This window comes from Schistocerca gregaria, chromosome 10, assembly GCF_023897955.1.
Source record: "Schistocerca gregaria isolate iqSchGreg1 chromosome 10, iqSchGreg1.2, whole genome shotgun sequence".
Lineage (NCBI taxonomy): Eukaryota > Metazoa > Arthropoda > Insecta > Orthoptera > Acrididae > Schistocerca > Schistocerca gregaria.
In genome coordinates, this window is record NC_064929.1 from 18,243,104 (window position 1) to 18,261,228 (window position 18,125).

Genomic DNA, 18,125 nt, shown 5'->3' on the forward strand with positions numbered 1-18,125 from the left:
GGAAAATGCGAATGATGACTGTTGTATTCAATCCCGATGCTATTTCTGTGTTTCATCAAAACTCTGAGAGTCCACAGATTACAGAATGCTTCCAGATGTGCATCGGAAACTACTACTGGTCTTGCAGGGAACGATCAAACCGTAGACTGTTTGAGACATTACTCACATGGAGGAAAGTGTGCATGGTCACTGTTGTATTCAATCCTGATGCAATTTCTGTGTTTCATCAACACTCTGATAGTCCACACATTATAGAATGCCCCCAGATGTAAATCGGAAACTACTACTGGTCTTCCAGGGAACGATCAAATCGTAAACTCTTTGAGACATTACTCCCATGGAGAAAAGTGCACATAATGACTGTTGTATTCAATCCCGATGCAATTTCTGGGTTTCATCAACACTCTGATAGTCCACAGATTACAAAAAGCCTCCTGATGTGCATCGGAGCCTACTACAGGTCTTCCAAGGAACGATCAAAGCGTAGACTCTTTGAGACTTTACTCCCATGGAGGAAAGTGCGCATGGTGACTGTTGTATTCAATCTCGATGCAATTTCTGTGTTCATCAACACTTTGAAGGTCCACAGATTACAGAATGCCTCCAGATGTGCATCGAAAACTACTACTGGTCTTCCAGGGAACGATCAAAGCGTAGACTGTTTGCGACATTACTCCCATGGAAGAAAGTTGGCATTGTGACTGTTGTATTCAATCCCGATGCAATTTCTGTGTATCATCAACACTCTGATAGTCCACACATTACAGAATGCCTCCAGATGTGCATCGGAAACTACTACTGGTATCCCAGGGAACGATCAAAATGTAAACTGACATTACACCCATGGAGGAAAGTGCGCATGGTGACTGTTGTATTCAATCCCGATGCAATTTCTGTGTTTCATCAAGACTCTGATAGTCCACAGATTACAGAATGCCTCCAGATGTGCATCGGAAACTACTACTGGTCTTCCAGGGAACGATCAAAGCGTAGACTGTTTGAGAAATTACTCACATGGAGGGTAGTGCGCATGGTTACTGTTGTATTCATTCGCGATGCAATTTCTGTATTTCATCAACACTTTGAAGGTCCACAGATTACAGAATGCCTCCAGATGTGCATCTTAAACTACTACTGGGCTTGCAATGAACGATCAAAGCGTAGACTGTTTGAGACATTACTCCCATGGAGGAAAGTGCGCATGGTGACTGTTCTATTCAATGCCGATGCAATTTCTGTGTTTCATCAACAATCTGATAGTCCACACATTACAGAATGCCCACAGATGTGCATCGGAAACTACTACTGGTCTTCCAGGGAACGATCAAAGCGTAAACTGTTTGAGACATTACTCCCATGGTGGAAAGTGCGCATGGTGACTGTTGTATTCAATCCTGATGCAATTTCTGTGTTTCATCAAAACTCTGATAGTCCACACATTACAGAATGTCAGGAGATGTGCATCGGAAACTACTACTGGTCTTCCAGGGAACGATCAAAGCGTAAACTGTTTGAGACATTACTCCCATGGAGGAAAGTGCGCATGGTGACTGTTGTATTCAATCCAGATGCAATTTCTGTGTTTCATCAAGACTCTGATAGTCCACACATTACAGAATGCCTCCAGATGTGCATCGGAAACTACTACTGGTCTTCCTGGGAAGGATCAAAGCGTAGACAGTTTGAGACATTACTCCCATGGAGGAAAATGCGCATGGTGACTGTTGTATTCAATCCTGATGCAATTTCTGTGTTTCATCAAGACTCTGATAGTCCACAGATTACAGAATGCCTCCAGATGTGCATCGGAAACTACTACTGGTCTTCCAGGGAACGATCAAAGCGTAGACTGTTTGAGACATTACTCACATGGAGGGTAGTGCGCATGGTGACTGTTGTATTCAATCGCGATGCAATTTCTGTGTTTCATCAACACTTCGAAGGTCCACAGATTACAGAATGCCTCCAGATGTGCATCGGAAACTACTACTGGTCTTGCAATGAACGATCAAAGCGTAGACTGTTTGAGACATTACTCCCATGGAGGAAAGTGCGCATGGTGACTGTTCTATTCAATGCCGATGCAATTTCTGTGTTTCATCAACAATCTGATAGTCCACACATTACAGAATGCCCACAGATGTGCATCGGAAACTACTACTGGTCTTCCAGGGAACGATCAAAGCGTAAACTGTTTGAGACATTACTCCCATGGTGGAAAGTGCGCATGGTGACTGTTGTATTCAATCCTGATGCAATTTCTGTGTTTCATCAAAACTCTGATAGTCCACACATTACAGAATGTCAGGAGATGTGCATCGGAAACTACTACTGGTCTTCCAGGGAACGATCAAAGCGTAAACTGTTTGAGACATTACTCCCATGGAGGAAAGTGCGCATGGTGACTGTTGTATTCAATCCAGATGCAATTTCTGTGTTTCATCAAGACTCTGATAGTCCACACATTACAGAATGCCTCCAGATGTGCATCGGAAACTACTACTGGTCTTCCTGGGAAGGATCAAAGCGTAGACAGTTTGAGACATTACTCCCATGGAGGAAAGTGCGCTAGGTGACTGTTGTATTCAATCCAGATACAATTTCTGTGTTTCATCAACACTCTGATAGTCCACACATTACAGAATGCCTCCAGATGTGCATCAGAAACTACTACTGGTCTTCCAGGGAACGATCAAAGCGTAAACTCTTTGAGACATTACTCCCATGGAGAAAAGCCTGCATGGTGCCTGTTGTATACAATCCCGATGCACTTTCTGTGTTTCATCAACACTTTGAAGGTCCACAGATTACAGAATGCATCCAGATGTGCATCGGAAACTACTATTGGCGTTCCAGGGAACGATCAAAACGTAGACAGTTTTAGACATTACTCCCATGGAGGAAAGTGCGCATTGTGACTGTTGTATTCAATCTCGATGCAATTTCTGTGTTCATCAACACTTTGAAGGTCCACAGATTACAGAATGCCTCCAGATGTGCATCGGAAACTACTACTGGTCTTCCAGGGAACGATCAAAGCGTAGACTGTTTGCGACATTACTCCCATGGAAGAAAGTTGGCATTGTGACTTTTGTATTCAATCCCGATGCAATTTCTGTGTATCATCAACACTCTGATAGTCCACACATTACAGAATGCCTCCAGATGTGCATCGGAAACTACTACTGGTCTTCCAGGGAACGATCAAAGCGTAAACTATTTGAGACATTACACCCATGGAGAAAAGTGCGCATGGTGACTGTTGTATTCAATCCCGATGCAATTTCTGTGTTTCATCAAGACTCTGATAGTCCACAGATTACAGAATGATTCCAGATGTGCATCGGAAACTACTACTGGTCTTCCAGGGAACGATCAAAGCGTAGACTGTTTGAGACATTACTCACATGGAGGGTAGTGCGCATGGTTACTGTTGTATTCAATCGCGATGCAATTTCTGTATTTCATCAACACTTTGAAGGTCCACATATTACAGAATGCCTCCAGATGTGCATCGGAAACTACTACTGGTCTTGCAATGAACGATCAAAGCGTAGACTGTTTGAGACATTACTCCCATGGAGGAAAGTGCGCATGGTGACTGTTCTATTCAGTGCCGATGCAATTTCTGTGTTTCATCAGCACTCTGATAGTCCACCCATTACAGAATGCCCACAGATGTGCTTCGGAAACTACTACTGGTCTTCCAGGGAACGTTCAAAGCGTAAACTGTTTGAGACATTACTCCCATGGTGGAAAGTGCGCATGGTGACTGTTGTATTCAAACCTGATGCAATTTCTGTGTTTCATCAACACTCTGATAGTCCACACATTACAGAATGTCAGAAGATGTGCATCGGAAACTACTACTGGTCTTCCAGGGAACGATCAAAGCGTAAACTGTTTGAGACATTACTCCCATGGAGGAAAGTGCGCATGGTGACTGTTGTATTCAATCCAGATGCAATTTCTGTGTTTCATCAACACTCTGATAGTCCACAGATTACAGAATGCCTCCAGATGTGCATCGGAAACTACTACTGGTCTTCTAGGGAACGATCGAAGCGTAGACAGTTTGAGACATTACTCCCATGGAGGAAAGTGCGCATGGTGACTGTTGTATTCAATCCTGATGCAATTTCTGTGTTTCATCAAGACTCCGATAGACCACAGATTACAGAATGCCTCCAGATGTGCATCGGAAACTACTACTGGTCTTCCAGGGAACGATCAAAGCGTAGACTGTTTGAGACATTACTCACATGGAGGGTAGTGCGCATGGTGACTGTTGTATTCAATCGCGATGCAATTTCTGTGTTTCATCAACACTTTGAAGGTCCACAGATTACAGAATGCCTCCAGATGTGCATCGGATACTACTACTGGTCTTGCAATGAACGGTCAAAGCGTAGACTGCTTGAGACATTACTCCCATGGAGGAAAGTGCGCATGGTGACTGTTCTATTCAATGCCGATGCAATTTCTGTGTTTCGTCAACACTCGGATAGTCCACACATTACAGAATGCCCACAGATGTGCATCGGAAACTACTACTGGTCGTCCAGGGAACGATCAAAGCGTAAACAGTTTGAGACATTACTCCCATGGTGGAAAGTGCGCATGGTGACTGTTGTATTCAATCCTGATGCAATTTCTGTGTTTCATCAACACTCTGATAGTCCACACATTACAGAATGTCAGAAGATGTGCATCGGAAACTACTACAGGACTTACAGGGAACGATCAAAGCGTAAACTGTTTGAGACATTACTCCCATGGAGGAAAGTGCGCTAGGTGACTGTTGTATTCAATCCAGATACAATTTCTGTCTTTCATCAACACTCTGATAGTCCACAGAATACAGAATTCCTCAAGATGTGCATCGGAAACTGCTACTGGTCTTCCAGGGAACGATCAAAGCGTAGACAGTTTGAGACATTACTCCCATGGAGGAAAGTGCGCATGGTGACTGTTGTATTCAATCCCGATGCAAATTCTGTGTTTCATCAACACTCTGATAGTCCACACATTATAGAATGCCCCCAGATGTGCATCGGAAACTATTACTGGTCTACCAGGGAACGATCAATGCGTAAACTGTTTGAGACATTACTATCATGGAGAAAAGTGCACATGGTGACTGTTGTATTCAATCCCGATGCAATTTCTGTGTTTCATCAACACTCTGATATTACACACATTACAGAATGTCAGAAGATGTGCATCGGAAACCACTACTGGTCTTCCAGGGAACGATCAAAGCGTAAACTGTTTGAGACATTACACCAATGGAGGAAACTGCGCATGGTGACTGTTGTATTCAATCCCGATGCAATTTCTGTGTTTCATCAAGACTCATATAGTCCACAGATTACAGAATGCCTCCAGATGTGCATCGGAAACTACTACTGGTCTTCCAGGGAACGATCAAAGCGTAGACTGTTTGAGACATTACTCACATGGAGGATAGTGCGCATGGTGACTATTGTATTCAATCCCGATGCAATTTCTGTGTTTCATCAACACTTTGAAGGTACACAGATTACAGAATGCCTCCAGATGTGCATCGGAAACTACTACTAGTCTTCCACATAACGATCAGAGCGTAGACAGTTTGAGACATTACTCCCACGGAGGAAAGTGCGCATGGTGACTGTTGTATTCAATCCAGATACAATTTCTGTGTTTCATCAACACTCTGATAGTCCACAGAATACAGAAATTCTCAAGATGTGCATCGGAAACTGCTACTGGTCTTCCAGGGAACGATCAAAGCGTAGACAGTTTGAGACATTACTCCCATGGAGGAAAGTGCGCTAGGTGACTGTTGTATTCAATCCAGATACAATTTCTGTGTTTCATCAACACTCTGATAGTCCACAGAATACAGAATGCATCAAGATGTGCATCGGAAACTGCTACTGGTCTTCCAGGGAACGATCAAAGCGTAGACAGTTTGAGACATTACTCCCATGGAGGAAAGTGCGCATGGTGACTGTTGTATTCAATCCCGATGCAATTTATGTGTTTCATCAACACTCTGATAGTCCACACATTATAGAATGCCCCAAGATGTGCATCGGAAACTATTACTGGTCTTCCAGGGAACGATCAATGCGTAAACTGTTTGAGACATTACTATCATGGAGAAAAGTGCACATGGTGACTGTTGTATTCAATCCCGATGCAATTTCTGTGTTTCATCAACACTCTGATATTACACACATTACAGAATGTCAGAAGATGTGCATCGGAAACCACTACTGGTCTTCCAGGGAACGATCAAAGCGTAAACTGTTTGAGACATTACACCAATGGAGGAAAGTGCGCATGGTGACTGTTGTATTCAATCCCGATGCAATTTCTGTGTTTCATCAAGACTCATATAGTCCACAGATTACAGAATGCCTCCAGATGTGCATCGGAAACTACTACTGGTCTTCCAGGGAACGATCCAAGCGTAGACTGTTTGCGACATTACTCCCATGGAGGAAAGTGGGCATGGAGACTGTTGTATTCAATCCCGATGCAATTTCTGAGTTTCATCAACACTCAGATAGTCCACAGATTACAGAATGCCTCCAGATGTGCATCGGAAACTACTACTGGTCTTCCAGGGAACTATCAAATCGTAGACTATTTGCGAAATTACTCCCATGGAGGAAAGTGGGCATGGTGACTGTTGTATTCAATCCCGATGCAAACTCTGCGTTTCATCAACACTCTGATAGTCCGCAGATTACAGAATGCCTCCAGTTGTGCATCGGAAACTACTACTGGTCTTCAAGGGAACGATCAAAGCGTAAACTGTTTGAGACATTACTCCCACGGAGATAAGCCTGCATGGTGCCTGTTGTATACAATCCCGATGCACTTTCTGTGTTTCATCAACACCTTGAAGGTCCACACATTACAGAATGCCTCCATATGTGCATCGGAAACTACTACTGGTGTTCCAGGGAACGATCAAAACGTAGACAGTTTGAGACATTACTCCCATGGAGGAAAGTGCGCATGGTGACTGTTGTATTCAATTCTGGTGCAATTTCTGGGTTTCATCAACACTCTGATAGTCCACACATTTTAGAATGCCCAAAGATGTGCATCGGAAACTACTACTGGTCTTCCAGGGAACGATCAAAGCGTAAACTGTTTGAGACATTACTCCCATGGAGGAAAGTGCACATGGTGACTGTTGTATTCAATCCCGATGCAATTTCTGTGTTACATCAACACTTTGAAGGTCGACAGGTTACAGAATGCCTCCAGATGTGCATCGGAAACTACTACTGGTCTTGCAATGAACGATCAAAGCGTAGACTGTTCGAGACATTACTCCCATGGAGGAAAGTGCGCATGGTGACTGTTCTATTCAATGCCGATGCAATTTCTGTGTTTCGTCAACACTCTGATAGTCCACACATTACAGAATGCCCACAGATGTGCATCGGAAACTACTACTGGTCTTCCAGGGACGATCAAAGCGTAAACTGTTTGAGACATTACTCCCTTGGTGGAAAGTGCGCATGGTGACTGTTGTATTCAATCCTGATGCAATTTCTGTGTTTCATCAACACTCTGATAGTCCACACATTACAGAATGTCAGAGGATGTGCATCGGAAACTACTACTGGTCTTCCAGGGAACGATCAAAGCGTAAACTGTTTGAGACATTACTCCCATGGAGGAAAGTGCGCTAGGTGACTGTTGTATTCAATCCAGATACAATTTCTGTGTTTCATCAACACTCTGATAGTCCACAGATTACAGAATGCCTCCAGATGTGCATCGGAAACTACTACTGGTCTTCCAGGGAACGATCAAAGCGTAGACAGTTTGAGACATTACTCCCATGGAGGAAAGTGCGCATTGTGACTGTTGTATTCAATCCCGATGCAATTTCTGTGTTTCATCAACACTCTGATAGTCCACACATTATAGAATGCCCCCAGATGTGCATCGGAAACTACTACTGGTCTTCCAGGGAATGATCAATGCGTAAACTGTTTGAGACATTACTATCATGGAGAAAAGTGCACATGGTGACTGTTGTATTCAATCCCGATGCAATTTCTGTGTTTCATCAACACTCTGATAGTCCACAGATTACAGAATGCCTCCAGATGTGCATCGGAAACTACTACTGGTCTTGGAATGAACGATCAAAGCGTAGACTGTTTGAGACATTACTCCCATGGAGGAAAGTTCGCATGGTGACTGTTGTATTCAATCCCGATGCAATTTCTGTGTTTCATCAACACTCTGATATTCCACACATTACAGATTGTCAGAAGATGTGCATCGGAAACTACTACTGGTTTTCCAGGGAACGAGCAAAGCGTAAACTCTTTGAGACATTACTCCCATGGAGGAAAGTGCGCATAGTGACTGTTGTATTCAATCCCGATGCAATTTATGTGTTTCATCAACACTCTGATAGTCCACAGATTACAGAATGCGTCAGATGTGCATCGGAAACTACTACTGGTCTTCCAGGGAACGATCAAAGCGTAAACTGTTTGAGACATTACACCAATGGAGGAAAGTGCGCATTGTGACTGTTGTATTCAATCCCGATGCAATTTCTGTGTTTCATCAAGACTCATATAGTCCACAGATTACAGAAAGCCTCCAGATGTGCATCGGAAACTACTACTGGTCTTCCAGGGAACGATCAAAGCGTAGACTGTTTGAGACATTACTCACATGGAGGATAGTGCGCATGGTGACTATTGTATTCAATCCCGATGCAATTTCTGTGTTTCATCAACAGTTTGAGGGTACACAGATTACGGAATGCCTCCAGATGTGCATCGGAAACTACTACTAGTCTTCCACATAACGATCAGAGCGTAGACAGTTTGAGACATTACTCCCACGGAGGAAAGTGCGCATGGTGACTGTGTATTCCATCCCGATACAATTTCTGTGTTTCATCAACACTTTGAAGGTCCACAGATTACAGAATGCCTCCAGATGTGCATCGGAAACTACTACTGTTCTTCCAGGGAATGATCAAAGCGTAGACTGTTTACGACATTACTCCCATGGCGGAAAGTGGGCATGGAGACTGTTGTATTCAATCCCGATGCAATTTCTGTGTTTTATCAACACTCAGATAGTCCACAGATTACAGAATGCCTCCAGATGTGCATCGGAAACTACTACTGGTCTTCCAGGGAACTATCAAATCGTAGACTGTTTGCGAAATTACTCCCATGGAGGAAAGTGGGCATGGTGACTGTTGTATTCAATCCCGATGCAATATCTGTGTTTCATCAACACTCTGATAGTCCACAGATTACAGAATGCCTCCAGATGTGCATCGGAAACTACTACTGGTCTTCAAGGGAACGATCAAAGCGTAAACTGTTTGAGACATTACTCCCATGGAGAAAAGCCTGCATGGTGCCTGTTGTATACAATCCCGATGCACTTTCTGTGTTTCATCAACACTTTGAAGGTCCACAGATTACAGAATGCCTCCATATGTGCATCGGAAACTACTACTGGTGTTCCAGGGAACGATCAAATCGTAGACAGTTTGAGACATTACTCCTATGGAGGAAAGTGCGCATGGTGACTGTTGTATTCAATCCTGGTGCAATTTCTGGGTTTCATCAACACTCTGATAGTCCACACATTATAGAATGCCCAAAGATGTGCATCGGAAACTACTACTGGTCTTCCAGGGAACGATCAAAGCGAAGACTGTTTGAGACATTACTCCCATGAAGGAAAGTGCACATGGTGACTGTTGTATTCAATCCCGATGCAATTTCTGTGTTACATCAACACTCTGATAGACCACAGATTACAGAATACCTCCAGATGTGCATCGGAAACTACTACTGGTTTCCAGGGAACGATCAAAGCGTAGACTGTTTGAGACATTACTCACATGGAGGAAAGTGTGCAAGGTGGCTGTTGTATTCAATCCCAATGCAATTTCTGTGTTTCATCAACACTTTGAAGGTCGACAGTTTACAGAATGCCTCCAGATGTGCATCGGAAACTACTACTGGTCTTCCAGGGAACGATCAAATCTTAGACAGTTTGAGACATTACTTCCATGGAGGAAAGTGCGCATGGTGACTGTTGTATTCCATACCGATGCAATTTCTGTGTTTCATCAACACTTTGAAGATCCACAGATTACAGAATGCCTCCAGATGTGCATCGGAAACTACTACTGGTCTTCCAGGGAACGATCAAAGCGTTGACTGTTTGAGTCATTAATCCTATGGAGGAAAGTGCTCATAGTGACTGTTGTATTCAATCCCGATGCAGTTTCTGTGTTTCATCAACACTCACATAGTTCACAGATTACTGAATGCCTCCAGATGTGCATCGGAAACTATTACATTGACTTCCAGGGAACGATCAAAGCGTAGACTGTTTGAGACATTACTCCCATGGAGGAAATTGCGCATGGTGACTGTTGTATTCAATCCCGATGCAATATCTGTGTTACATCATCACTCTGATGGTCCACAGATTACAGAATGCCTCCAGATGTGCATCGGAAACTACTACTGATCTTCAAGGGAACGATCAAAGCGTAAACTGTTTGAGACATTACTCCCATGGAGAAAAGCCTGCATGGTGCCTGTTGTATACAATCCCGATGTACTTTCTGTGTTTCATCAACACTTTGAAGGTCCACAGATTACAGAATGCCTCCAGATGTGCATCGGAAACTACTACTGGTGTTCCAGGGAACGATCAAAACGTAGACAGTTAGATACATTACTCCCATGGTGGAAAATGCGAATGATGACTGTTGTATTCAATCCCGAGGCAATTTCTGTGTTTCATCAACACTTTGAAGGTTAACAGATTACAGAATGCCTCCAGATGTGCATCGGCAACTACTACTGGTCTTGCAGGGAACGATCAAACCGTAGACTGTTTGAGACATTACTCCCATGGAGGAAAGTACGCATGGTCACTGTTGTATTCAATCCTGATGCAATTTCTGTGTTTCATCAACACTCTGATAGTCCACACATTATAGAATGCCCCCAGATGTGCATCGGAGCTACGACTGGTCTTCCAGGGAACGATCAAAGAGTAAACTGTTTGAGACATTACTCCCATGGAGAAAAGTGCACATGGTGACTGTTGTATTCAATGCCGATGCAATATCTGTGTTTCATCAACACTCTGATAGTCCACAAATTACAGAATCCCTCCAGATGAGAATCGGAAACTACTACTGATCTTCCAGGGAACCATCAAAGCATAGACTGTTTGAAACATTACTCCCATGGAGGAAAGTGCTCATGGTTACTGTTGTATTCAATCCCGATGCAGTTTCTGTGTTTCATCAACACTCAGATAGTCCACAGATTACAGGATGCCTCCAGATGTGCATCGGAAACCACTACTGGTCTTCCAGGGAACGATCAAAGCGTAGACTGTTTGAGACATTACTCAATGGAGGGTAGTGCGCATGGTGACTGTGTATTCAATCACGATGCAATTTCTGTGTTTCATCAACATTCTGAAGGTCCACAGATTACAGAATGCCTCCAGATGTGCATCGGAAACTATTACATTGACTTCCAGGGAACGATCAAAGCGTAGACTGTTTGAGACATTATTCCCATGGAGGAAATTGTGCATGGTGACTGTTGTATTCAATCCCGATGCAATATCTGTGTTTCATCAACACTCTGATAGTCCACAAATTACAGAATCCCTCCAGATGAGAATCGGAAACTACTACTGATCTTCCAGGGAACCATCAAAGCATAGACTGTTTGAAACATTACTCCCATGGAGGAAAGTGCTCATGGTTACTGTTGTATTCAATCCCGATGCAGTTTCTGTGTTTCATCAACACTCAGATAGTCCACAGATCACAGGATGCCTCCAGATGTGCATCGGAAACTACTACTGGTCTTCCAGGGAACGATCAAAGCGTAGACTGTTTGAGACATTACTCAATGGAGGGTAGTGCGCATGGTGACTGTGTATTCAATCACGATGCAATTTCTGTGTTTCATCAACACTTTGAAGGTCCACAGATTACAGAATGCCTCCAGATGTGCATCGGAAACTGTTACTGGTCTTGCAATGGGATCAAAGCGTAGACTGTTTGAGACATTACTCCCATGGAGGAAAGTGCGCATTGTGGCTGTTGTATTCAATCCTGATGCAATTTCTGAGTTTCATCAACACTTTGAAAGTACACAGATTACAGAATGCATCAAGATGTGCATCGGAAACTACTACTAGTCTTCCAGGTTACGATCAAAGCGTAGACTGTTTGCGACATTACTCCCATGGAGGAAAGTGGGCATGGAGACTGTTGTATTCAATCCCGATGCAATTTCTGTGTTTCATCAACACTCAGATAGTCAACAGATTACAGAATGCCTCCAGATGTTCATCGGAAACTACTACTGGTCTTCCAGGGAACGATCAAATCGTAGACTGTTTGCGACATTACTCCCATGGAGGAATGTGGGCATGGTGACTGTTGTATTCAATCCCGATGCAATTTCTGTGTTTCATCAACACTCTGATAGTCCACAGATTACAGAATGCCTCCAGATGTGCATCGGAAACTACTACTGGTCTTCAAGGGAACGATCAAAGCGTAAACTGTTTGAGAAATTACTCCCATGGAGAAAAGCCTGCATGGTGCCTGTTGTATACAATCCCGATGCACTTTCTGTGTTTCATCAACACCTTGAAGGTCCACAGATTACAGAATGCCTACAGATGTGCATCGGAAACTACTAATGGTGTTCCAGGGAACGATCAAAACGTAGACAGTTTGAGACATTACTCCCATGGAGGAAAGTGCGCACGGTGACTGTTGTATTCAATCCTGATGCAATTTCTGTGTTTCATCAACACTCTGATAGTCCACACATTATAGAATGCCCAAAGATGTGCATCAGAAACTACTACTGGTCTTCCAGGTAACGATCAAAGCGTAAACTGATTGAGACATTACTCCCATGGGGAAATGTGCACATGGTAACTGTTGTATTCAATCCCCATGAAACTTCTGTGTTTCATCAACACTCTGATAGTCCACTGATTACAAAATGCCTCCAGATGTGCATCGGAAACTACTACAGGTCTTCCAGGGAACGATCAAAGCGTATACTGTTTGAGACATTACTCCCATGGAGGAAAGTGCGAATGGTGACTGTTGTATTCAATCGCGATGCAATTTCTGTGTTTCATCAACACTTTGAAGGTCCACAGATTACAGAATGCCTACAGATGTGCATTGGAAACTACTACTGGTCTTCCAGGGAACGATCAAAGCGTAGACTGTTTGAGACATTACTCACATGGAGGGAAGTGCGCAAGGTGGGTGTTGTATTCAATGCCGATGCAATATCTGTGTTTCATCAACACTCTGATAGTCCACAAATTACAGAATCCCTCCAGATGAGAATCGGAAACTACTACTGATCTTCCAGGGAACCATCAAGGCATAGACTGTTTGAAACATTACTCCCATGGAGGAAAGTGCTCATGGTTACTGTTGTATTCAATCCCGATGCAGTTTCTGTGTTTCATCAACACTCAGATAGTCCACAGATTACAGGATGCCTCCAGATGTGCATCGGAAACTACTACTGGTCTTCCAGGGAACGATCAAAGCGTAGACTGTTTGAGACATTACTCAATGGAGGGTAGTGCGCATGGTGACTGTGTATTCAATCACGATGCAATTTCTGTGTTTCATCAACACTTTGAAGGTTCACAGATTACAGAATGCCTCCAGACGTGCATCGGAAACTGTTACTGGTCTTGCAGGAACGATCAAAACGTAGACTGTTTGAGACATTACTCCCATGGAGGAAAGTGCGCATGGTCACTGTTGTATTCAATGCTGATGCAATGTCTGTGTTTCATCAACACTCTGATAGTCCACACATTATAGAATGCCCCCAGATGTGCATCGGAAACTACGACTGGTCTTCCAGGGAACGATCAAATCGTAAACTGTTTGAGACATTACTCCCATGGAGAAAAGTGCACATGGTGACTGTTGTATTCAATCCCGATGCAATTTCTGGGTGTCCTCAACACTCTGATAGTCCACAGATTACAAAATGCCTCCAGATGTGCATCGGAAACTATTACATTGACTTCCAGCGAACGATCAAAGAGTAGAATGTTTGAGACATTACTCCCATGGAGGAAAGTGCTAATGGTGACTGTTGTATTCAATCGCGATGCAATTTCTGTGTTTCATCAACACTTTGAAGGTCCACAGATTACAGAATGCCTCCAGATGTGCATCGGAAACTACTACTGGTCTTCCAGGGAACGATCAAAGCGTAGACTGTTTGAGACATTACTCACGTGCAGGAACGTGCGCAAGGTGGCTGTTGTATTCAATCCCGATGCAATTTATGTGTTTCATCAACACTTTGAAGGTCCACAGATTACAGAATGCCTCCAGATGTGCATCGGAAACTACTACTGGTCTTCCAGGGAACGGTCAAAGCGTAGACTGCTTGAGACATTACTCCTATGGAGAAAAGTGCTCATGGTGACTGTTGTATTCAATCCCGATGCAGTCTCTGTGTTTCATCAACACTCTGAAGGTCCACAGATTACAGAATGCCTCCAGATGTGCATCGGAAACTATTACATTGACTTCCAGGGAACGATCAAAGAGTAGACTGTTTGAGACATTACTCCCATGGAGGAAAGTGCGAATGGTGACTGTTGTATTCAATCGCGATGCAATTTCTGTGTTTCATCAACACTTTGAAGATCCACAGATTATAGAATGCCTCCAGATGTGCATTGGAAACTACTACTGGTCTTCCAGGGAACGATCAAAGCGTAGACTGTTTGAGACATTACTCACATGGAGGAAAGTGCGCAAGGTGGGTGTTGTATTCAATGCCGATGCAAATTCTGTGTTTCTTCAACACTTTGAAGGTCGACAGGTTACAGAATGCCTCCAGATGTGCATCGGAAACTACTACTGGTCTTCCAGGGAATGATCAAATCGTAGACAGTTTGAGACATTACTCCCATGGAGGAAAGTGCGCATGGTGACCGTTGTATTCCTTACCGATGCAATTTCTGTGTTTCATCAACACTTTGAAGATCCACAGATTACAGAATGCCTCCAGATGTGCATCGAAAACTACTACTGGTCTTCCAGGGAACGATCAAAGCGTAGGCTGTTTGAGACATTACTCCCATGGAGGAAAGTGCTCATGGTGACTGTTGTATTCAATCCCGATGCAGTTTCTGTGTTTCATCAACACTCAGATAGTTCACAGATTACAGAATGCCTCCAGATGTGCATCGGAAACTATTACATTGACTTCCAGGGAACTATCAAAGCGTAGACTGTTTGAGACATTACTCCCATGGAGGAAATTGCGCACTGTGACTGTTGTATTCAATCCCGATGCAATTTCTGTGTTACATCAACACTCTGATAGTCCACAGATTACAGAATTCCTCCAGATGTGCATCGGAAACTACTACTGGTCATCAAGGGAACGATCAAAGCGTAAACTGTTTGAGACATTACTCCCAAGGAGAAAAGCCTGCATGGTGCCTGTTGTATATAATCCCGATGCACTTTCTGTGTTTCATCAACACTTTGAAGGTCCACAGATTACAGAATGCCTCCAGATGTGCATCGGAAACTACTACTGGTGTTCCAGGGAACGATCAAAACGTAGACAGTATGAGACATTACACCCATGGAGGAAAATGAGAATGATGACTGTTGTATTCAATCCCGATGCAATTTCTGGGTGTCATCAACACTCTTATAGTAAACAGATTACAAAGTGCCTCCTGATGTGCATCAGAAACTACTACAGGTCTTCCAGGGAACGATCAAAACGTAGACTGTTTGAGACATTACTCACGTGCAGGAACGTGCGCAAGGTGGCTGTTGTATTCAATCCCGATGCAATTTATGTGTTTCATCAACACTTTGAAGGTCCACAGATTACAGAATGCCTCCAGATGTGCATCGGAAACTACTACTGGTGTTCCAGGGAACGATAAAAACGTAGACAGTTTGAGACATTACTCCCATGGAGGAAAATGCGAATGATGACTGTTGTATTCAATCCCGAGGCAATTTCTGTGTTTCATCAACACTTTGAAGGTCCACAGATTACAGAATGCCTCCAGATTTGCATCGGAAACTACTACTGGTCTTGCAGGAACGATCAAACCGTAGACTGTTTGAGACATTACTCCCATGGAGGAAAGTGCGCATGGTCACTGATGTATTCAATGCTGATGCAATTTCTGTGTTTCATCAACACTCTGATAGTCCACACATTATAGAATGCCCCCAGATGTGCATCGGAGCTACGACTGGTCTTCCAGGGAACGATCAAAGCGTAAACTGTTTGAGACATTACTCCCATGGAGAAAAGTGCACAAGGTGACTGTTGTATTCAATGCCGATGCAATATCTGTGTTTCATCAACACTCTGATAGTCCACAAATTACAGAATCCCTCCAGATGAGAATCGGAAACTACTACTGATCTTCCAGGGAACCATCAAAGCATAGACTGTTTGAAACATTACTCCCATGGAGGAAAGTGCTCATGGTTACTGTTGTATTCAATCCCGATGCAGTTTCTGTGTTTCATCAACACTCAGATAGTCCACAGATTACAGGATGCCTCCAGATGTACATCGGAAACCACTACTGGTCTTCCAGGGAACGATCAAAGCGTAGACTGTTTGAGACATTACTCAATGGAGGGTAGTGCGCATGGTGACTGTGTATTCAATCACGATGCAATTTCTGTGTTTCATCAACATTCTGAAGGTCCACAGATTACAGAATGCCTCCAGATGTGCATCGGAAACTATTACATTGACTTCCAGGGAACGATCAAAGCGTAGACTGTTTGAGACATTATTCCCATGGAGGAAATTGTGCATGGTGACTGTTGTATTCAATCCCGATGCAATATCTGTGTTTCATCAACACTCTGATAGTCCACAAATTACTTAATCCCTCCAGATGAGAATCGGAAACTACTACTGATCTTCCAGGGCACCATCAAAGCATAGACTGTTTGAAACATTACTCCCATGGAGGAAAGTGCTCATGGTTACTGTTGTATTCAATCCCGATGCAGTTTCTGTGTTTCATCAACACTCAGATAGTCCACAGATTACAGGATGCCTCCAGATGTGCTTTGGAAACTACTACTGGTCTTCCAGGGAACGATCAAAGCGTAGACTGTTTGAGACATTACTCAATGGAGGGTTGTGCGCATGGTGACTGTGTATTCAATCACGATGCAATTTCTGTGTTTCATCAACACTTTGAAGGTCCACAGATTACAAAATGCCTCCAGATGTGCATCGGAAACTGTTACTGGTCTTGCAATGCGATCAAAGCGTAGACTGTTTGAGACATTACTCCCATGGAGGAAAGTGCGCATTGTGGCTGTTGTATTCAATCCTGATGCAATTTCTGTGTTTCATCAACACTTTGAAAGTACACAGATTACAGAATGCATCAAGATGTGCATCGGAAACTACTACTAGTCTTCCAGGTTACGATCAAAGCGTAGACAGTTTGAGACATTACTCCCACGGAGGACAGTGCGCATGGTGACTGTTGTATTCCATCCCGATGCAATTTCTGTGTTTCATCAACATTTTGAAGGTCCACAGATTACAAAATGTCTCCAGATGTGCATCGGAAACTACTACTGTTCTTCCAGGGAATGATCAAAGCGTAGACTGTTTGCGACATTACTCCCATGGAGGAAAGTGGGCATGGAGACTGTTGTATTCAATCCCGATGCAATTTCTGTGTTTCATCAACACTCAGATAGTCAACAGATTACAGAATGCCTCCAGATGTTCATCGGAAACTACTACTGGTCTTCCAGGGAACGATCAAATCGTAGACTGTTTGCGACATTACTCCCATGGAGGAAAGTGGGCATGGTGACTGTTGTATTCAATCCCGATGCAATTTCTGTGTTTCATCAACACTCTGATAGTCCACAGATTACAGAATGCCTCCAGATGTGCATCGGAAACTACTACTGGTCTTCAAGGGAACGATCAAAGCGTAAACTGTTTGAGAAATTACTCCCATGGAGAAAAGCCTGCATGGTGCCTGTT